This window comes from Pristiophorus japonicus, chromosome 2 (assembly GCF_044704955.1).
Source record: "Pristiophorus japonicus isolate sPriJap1 chromosome 2, sPriJap1.hap1, whole genome shotgun sequence".
NCBI lineage: Eukaryota > Metazoa > Chordata > Chondrichthyes > Pristiophoridae > Pristiophorus > Pristiophorus japonicus.
Window position 1 is genome coordinate 298,472,670 of NC_091978.1, and position 7,500 is coordinate 298,480,169.

Sequence of the window (7,500 nt, forward strand, 5' to 3'; positions counted from 1 at the left end):
GGTTAGGGTTAGGGTTAGGGTTAGGGTTAGGATTAGGGTTATGCTTAGTTCATCATCATCATTTAGGTTTAGGTATAGGATTAGGGTTAGGGTTAGGGTTAGGGTTAGGGTTAGGGTTACGGCTGGGTGAGAGTTAGGATTAGGGTTAGGGTTAGGGTTAGGGTTAGGGTTAGGATTAGGATTAGGATTAGGGTTAGGGTTAGGGTTAGGGTTAGGGTTAGGGTTAGGATTAGGTTTAGGGTTAGGGTTAGGGTTAGGGTTAGAGTTTGGGTTAGTTCATCATCATCATTTAAAGTTAGGGTTAGGATTAGGGTGAGTTCATCATCATCATTTAGGGTTAGGGTTAGGGTTAAGGTTAGGGTTGGGATAGGGTTAGTTCATCGTCATCATTTAGGGTTAGGGTTGGGTTAGGGTTAGGGTTAGGGTTAGAATTTGAGCTAGCTCATCATCATCATTTAGGGTTAGGATTAGAGTTAGGGTTGGGTTAGGGTTAGTTCATCGTCATCATTTAGGGTTAGCGTTAGGGTTAGCGTTAGGGCTAGGGTTAGGGTTGAGTTTAGGGTTAGTTCATCATCATCATTTAGGTTTAGGGTTAGGGTTAGTGTTGGAGTTAGGGTTAGGGTTAGGGTTAGGGTTAGGCTTAGTTCATCATCATCATTTAGGGTTAGAGTTATAGTTAGGCTTAGGATTTGGGTTAGGGGTAGGGTTAAGGTTAGGATTAGGGTTACGGTTAGGGTTAGGGTTAGCGTGAAAGTTAGCATTAGTTCATCATCATCATTTAGGGTTCGGCTTAGGGTTAGTATTAGTGTTCGTGGTAGGGTTAGGGTTAGGGTTAGGGTTAGGGTTAGGCTTAGTTCATCATCATCATTTAGGTTTAGGTTTAAATTTAGGGTTAGTGTTAGGATTAGGGTTAAGATTTCGGTTGGGGTTACGGTTAAGGTTAGGGTTAGTGTTAGGGTTAGATCATGTTCATCATTTAGGGTTAGGGTTAGGGTTAGGTTTCGGTTTAGTGTTAGTTCAGCATGATCATTAGGGTTATGGTTGGTTTAGTGTTAGGGTTAGAGTTTGGGTTAGATCATCATCATCATTTAGGGATGGGTTAGGGTTCGAGTTAGTTCATCATCATTTAGGGTTAGGGTTAGTGTTGTGGTTAGGGTTAGTTCATCATCATCATTTACGTTTAGGTTTAGGATTAGGGTTAGGATTAGGGTTAGGGTTACGGCTGGGTGAGAGTTAGGGTTAAGGTTAGGTTTAGGGTTAGGTTTAGGGTTAGGGTTAGGGTTACGGTTACGGTTAGAGTTTGGGTTAGTTCATCATCATCATTTAAGGTTAGGGTTAGGATTAGGGTTAGTTCATCATCATCATTTAGGGTTAGGGTTAGGGTTAAGTTTAGGGTTGGGATAGGGTTAGTTCATCGTCATCATTTAGGGTTAGCGTTAGGGTTAGGGTTAGGGTTAGTGTTAGGGTTAGTGTTGGAGTTAGGGTTAGGGTTAGGGTTAGGGTTATGGTTAGGGTTAGGGTTAGGGTTAGGTTTAGGGTTAGGGTTAGGGTTACGGTTAGTGTTTGGGTTAGTTCATCATCATCATTTAAGGTTAGGGTTAGGGTTAGGGTTAGTTCATCGTCATCATTTAGGGTTAGGGTTGGGTTAGGGTTACGGTTAGGTTAGAGTTTGGGCTAGCTCATCATCATCATTTAGGGTTAGGGTTAGAGTTGGGTTGGGTTTGGGTTAGTTGCTCGTCATCATTTAGGGTTAGCGTTAGGGTTAGGGTTAGCGTTAGGGTTAGGGTTAGGGTTGAGTTTAGGGTTAGTTCATCATCATCATTTAGGTTTAGGGTTAAAGTTAGTGTTGGAGTTAGGATTAGGGTTAGGGTTAGGCTTAGGATTAGCGTTAGGGGTAGGGTTAAGGTTAGGATTAGGGTTAGGGTTAAGGTTAGCGTGAAAGTTAGCATTAGTTTATCATCATCATTTAGGGATGGGTTAGGGTTAGAGTTAGTTCATCATCATTTAGGGTTAGGGTTAGTGTTAGGGTTAGGGTTTGGGTTAGGGTTAGGGTTAGGGTTAGGGTTAGGGTTAGGGTTAGTTCATCATCATCATTTAGGTTTAGGCTTAGGATTAGGGTTAGGCTTAGTTCATCATCATTTAGGGTTAGGGTTAGGTTTAGGGTTTATGTTAGGGTTAGGGTTAGGGTTTGGGTTAGTTCATCATCATCATTTAGGGTGAGGGTTAGCGTTAGGTTTAGAGTTATGGTTAGGATTAGGGTTAGGGTTAGGGTTAGTTCATCATCATCATTTAGGGTTAGGGTTAGGGTTAGGGGTAGGGTTAGGGTTAGGATTAGGGTTAGGCTTAGCGTGAAAGTTAGCGTTACTTCATCATCATCATTTAGGGTTAGGATTAGGGTTAGGGTTAGTGTTTGTGGTAGGGTTAGGTTTAGGGTTAGGGTTAGGGTTAGGGTTAGGGTTAAGGTTAGGGTAAGGGTTAGGGTTAGTTCATCATCATCATTTAGGGTTAGGGTTAGGGATAGGGTTGGGTTTAGGGTTAGTTCATCATCATCATTTAGGGTTAGGGTTGGGTTAGTGTTAGCGTTAGATTAGAGTTTGGGTTAGTTCATCTTCATCATTTAAGGTTAGGGTTAGGGTTAGGGTTAGTTCATCATCATCATTTAGGGTTAGGGTTAGGGTTAGGGTTATGGTTGGGTTCGGGTTAGTTCATCGTCATCAATTAGGGTTAGGGTTGGGTTAGGGTTAGGGTTACGGTTAGGGTTAGGGTTAGTTCATCATCATCATTTAGGGTTAGGGTTAGGCTTACGATTAGGGTTGGGATAGTGTTAGGGTTAGGATTGGGTTAGGGTTAGGGTTAGCTTTAGGTTTAGGGTTAGGGTTAGGGTTAGCGTTAGTGTTAGGGTTAGGCTTAGCGTTAGTTCATCTTCATCATTTAGGGTTAGGGTTAGGGTTAGGGTTAGGGTTAAGGTTAGGGTTAGGGTTAGGGTTAGGGTTAGGGTTAGGGTTAGGGTTAGGGTTAGGGTTAGGGTTTTAGGGTTAGGGTTAGGGTTAGGGATGGGTTAGGGTTACGGCTAGGGTTAGGTTTAGGGTTAGTTCATCATCGTCATTTAGGGATAGGGTTAGGGTTAGGATTAGGGTTAGGCTTTGTTCATCATCATCATTTAGGTTTAGGTTTAGGGTTAGGGTTAGGGTTAGGGTTAGTTCATCACATTTAGCTTTTAGATTTAAGTTTAGGGTTAGGGTTTGGGTTAGGGTTAGGGTTAGGATTACGGTTAGCGTTACGGTTAGGGTTAGGGTTAGGGTTAGTTCATCATCATCATTTAGGGTTAGTGTTAGGGTTACTGTTGGGTTTAGGGTTAGATCATCATCATCATTTAGGGTTAGGGTTGGGTTAGGGTTAGGGTTAGGGTTAGGGTTAGGGTTAGTGTTAGGGTTAGGGTTAGGCTTAGTTCATCAGCATCATTTAGGTTTAGGTTTAGGATTAGGTTTAGGATTATGGTTAGGGTTACGGCTGGGTGAGAGTTAGGGTGAGGGTTAGGGTTAGGGTTAGGTTTAGGGTTAGGGTTAGGGTTAGGTTTAGGGTTAGGGTTAGGGTTAGGGTTAGCGTTAGAGTTTGGGTTAGTTCATCATCATTATTTAAGGTTAGGGTTAGGATTAGGGTTAGTTCATCATCATCATTTAGGGTTAGGGTTAGGTTTAAGGTTAGGGTTGGGTTAGGGTTAGAGTTAGGGTTAGGATTAGGGTTAGGGTTAGGCTTAGTTCATCATCATCATTTAGGTTTAGGTTTAGGTTTAGGATTAGAGTTAGGGTTCGGGTTAAGGTTAGGGTTAGGGTTACGGCTGGGTGAGAGTTAGGATTAGGGTTAGGGTTAGGGTTAGGGTTAGGGTTAGGGTTAGAATTAGGGTTAGGGTTAGGGTTAGAGTTTGGGTTAGTTCATCATCATCATTTAAGGTTCGGGTTAGGATTAGGGTTAGTTCATCATCATCATTTAGGGTTAGGGTTAGGGTTAAGGTTAGGGTTGGGATAGTGTTAGTTCATCGTCATCATTTAGGGTTAGCGTTAGGGTTAGGGTTAGGGTTAGGGTTAGGGTTAGCGTTAGGGTTAGGGTTAGGGTTGAGTTTAGGGTTAGTTCATCCTCATCATTTAGGTTTAGGGTTAGGGTTAGTGTTGGAGTTAGGGTTAGGGTTAGGGTTAGGGTTTGGCTTAGTTCATCATCATCATTTAGGGTTAGGGTTAGAGTTAGGCTTAGGATTAGGGTTAGGGGTAGGGTTAAGGTTAGGATTAGGGTTAGGGTTATGGTTAGCGTGAAATTTAGCATTAGTTCATCATCATCATTTAGGGTTAGGGTTAGGGTTAGGGTTGGGGTTAGGGTTAGTTCATCATCATCATTTAGGGTTAGGTTTGGGTTAGGGTTAGGGTTAGAGTTAAAGTTAGTTCATCATCATCGATTAGTGTTAGGGTTAGGTTTAGGATTATGGTTAGGGTTAGGGTTAGGGTTAGGGTTAGGGTTAGGGTTAGGGTTAGGGTTAGGGTTAGGATTAGGGTTAGGGTTAGGGTTAGGGTTAGGGTTAGGGTTAGGGTTAGGGTTAGGGTTAGGGTTAGGGTTAGGTTTAGGGTTAGGGTTAGGGTTAGGGTTAGGGTTAGGGTTAGGGTTAGGGTTAGTGTTCGTGGTAGTGTTAGGGTTAGGGTTAGGGTTAGGGTTAGGGTTAGGGTTAGTTCATCATCATCATTTAGGTTTAGGTTTAAGTTTAGGGTTAGTGTTAGGATTAGGGTTAAGATTTCGGTTTGGGTTACGGTTAGGGTTAGGGTTAGTGTTAGGGTTAGATCATGTTCATCATTTAGGGTTAGGGTTAGGGTTAGGTTTCGGTTTAGGGTTAGTTCAGCATGATCATTAGGGTTATGGTTGGTTTAGTGTTAGGGTTAGGGTTAGAGTTTGGGTTAGGTCATCATCATCATTTGGGATGGGTTAGGGTTCGAGTTAGTTCATCATCATTTAGGGTTAGGGTTAGTGTTGTGGTTAGGGTTAGGGTTAGGTTAGTGTTAGGGTTAGGATTAGGGTTAGGGTTAGGGTTAGGCTTAGTTCATCATCATCATTTACGTTTAGGTTTAGGATTAGGGTTAGGATTAGGGTTAGGGTTACGGCTGGGTGAGAGTTAGGGTTAGGGTTAGGTTTAGGGTTAGGGTTAGGGTTAGGGTTAGGGTTACGGTTAGAGTTTGGGTTAGTTCATCATCATCATTTAAGGTTAGGGTTAGGATTAGGGTTAGTTCATCATCATCATTTAGGGTTAGGGTTAGGGTTAAGTTTAGGGTTGGGATAGGGTTAGTTCATCGTCATCCTTTAGGGTTAGCGTTAGGGTTAGGGTTAGGGGTAGTGTTAGGGTTAGCGTTAGGGTTAGGGTTAGGGTTGAATTTCGGGTTAGTTCATCCTCATCATTTAGGTTTAGCGTTAGGGTTAGTGTTGGAGTTAGGGTTAGGGTTAGGGTTAGGGCTAGGGTTAGGGTTAGGGTTAGGGTTAGGTTTAGGGTTAGGGTTAGGGTTACGGTTAGTGTTTGGGTTAGTTCATCATCATCATTTAAGGTTAGGGTTAGGGTTAGGGTTAGTTCATCGTCATCATTTAGGGTTAGGGTTGGGTTAGGGTTACGTTTAGGTTAGAGTTTGGGCTAGCTCATCATCATCATTTAGGGTTAGGGTTAGAGTTAGTGTTGGGTTTGGGTTAGTTGATCGTCATCATTTAGGGTTAGCGTTAGGGTTAGGGTTAGCGTTAGGGTTAGGGTTATGGTTGAGTTTAGGGTTAGTTCATCATCATCATTTAGGTTTAGGGTTAAAGTTAGTGTTGGAGTTAGGGTTAGGGTTAGGGTTAGGCTTAGGATTAGCGTTAGGGGTAGGGTTAAGGTTAGGATTAGGGTTAGGGTTAGGGTTAGCGTGAAAGTTAGCATTAGTTTATCATCATCATTTAGGGATGGGTTAGGGTTAGATTTAGTTCATCATCATTTAGGGTTAGGGTTAGTGTTAGGGTTAGGGTTTGGGTTAGGGTTAGGGTTAGGTTTAGGGTTAGGGTTAGGGTTAGGGTTAGGGTTAGTTCATCATCATCATTTAGGTTTAGGCTTAGGATTAGGGTTAGGCTTAGTTCATCATCATCATTTAGGGTTAGGGTTAGGGTTAGGTTTAGGGTTTATGTTAGGGTTAGGGTTAGGGTTTGGGTTAGTTCATTATCATCATTTAGGGTGAGGGTTTGCGTTAGGTTTAGAGTTATGGTTAGGATTAGGGTTAGGGTTAGGGTTAGTTCATCATCATCATTTAGGGTTAGGGTTAGGGTTAGGGGTAGGGTTAGGGTTAGGATTAGGGTTAGGGTTAGCGTGAAAGTTAGCGTTACTTCATCATCATCATTTAGGGTTAGGATTAGGGTTAGGGTTAGTTTCTGTGGTAGGGTTAGGTTTAGGGTTAGGGTTAGGGTTAGGGTTAAGGTTAGGGTAAGGGTTAGGGTTAGTTCATCATCATCATTTAGGGTTAGGGTTAGGGATAGGGTTTGAGTTAGGGTTACGGTTAGGGTTAGGGTTAGGGTTAGTTCATCATCATCATTTAGGGTTAGGGTAAGGTTTAGGGTTAGAGTTAGGGTTAGGGTTATGGTTAGGGTTAGGGTTAGGGTTAGATTAGAGTTTGGGATAGTTCATCATCATCATTTAAGGTTAGGGTTAGTGTTAGGGTTAATTCATCATCATCAATTCGTGTTAGGGTTAGGGTTGGGTTCGGGTTAGGGATAGGGTTAGGGTTAGGGTTAGCGTTAGGGTTAGGGTCAGGGTTAGGGTTAGCGTTTGTTCATCATCATCATTTAGGGTTCGGGTTAGGGATAGGGTTGGGTATAGGGTTAGTTCATCATCATCATTTAGGGTTAGGGTTGGGTTAGTGTTAGGGTTAGATTAGAGTTTGGGTTAGTTCATCTTCATCATTTAAGGTTAGAGTTAGGGTTAGGGTTAGTTCATCATCATCATTTAGGGTTAGGGTTAGGGTTGGGTTCGGGTTAGGGATAGGGTTAGGGTTAGGGTTAGCGTTAGGGTTAGGGTCAGGGTTAGGGTTAGCGTTTGTTCATCATCATCATTTAGGGTTAGGGCTAGGGATAGGGTTGGGTTTAGGGTTAGTTCATCATCATCATTTAGGGTTAGGGTTGGGTTAGTGTTAGGGTTAGATTAGAGTTTGGGTTAGTTCATCTTCATCATTTAAGGTTAGGGTTAGGGTTAGGGTTAGTTCATCATCATCATTTAGGGTTAGGGTTAGGGTTAGGGTTATGGTTGGGTTCGGGTTAGTTCATCGTCATCAATTAGGGTTATGGTTGGGTTAGGGTTAGGGTTACGGTTAGGGTTAGTTCATCATCATCATTTAGGGTTAGGGTTAGGCTTACGATTAGGGTTGGGATAGTGTTAGGGTTAGGATTGGGTTAGGGTTAGGGTTAGGTTTAGGTTTAGGGTTAGGGTTAGGGTTAGCGTTAGTGTTAGGGTTAGGCTTA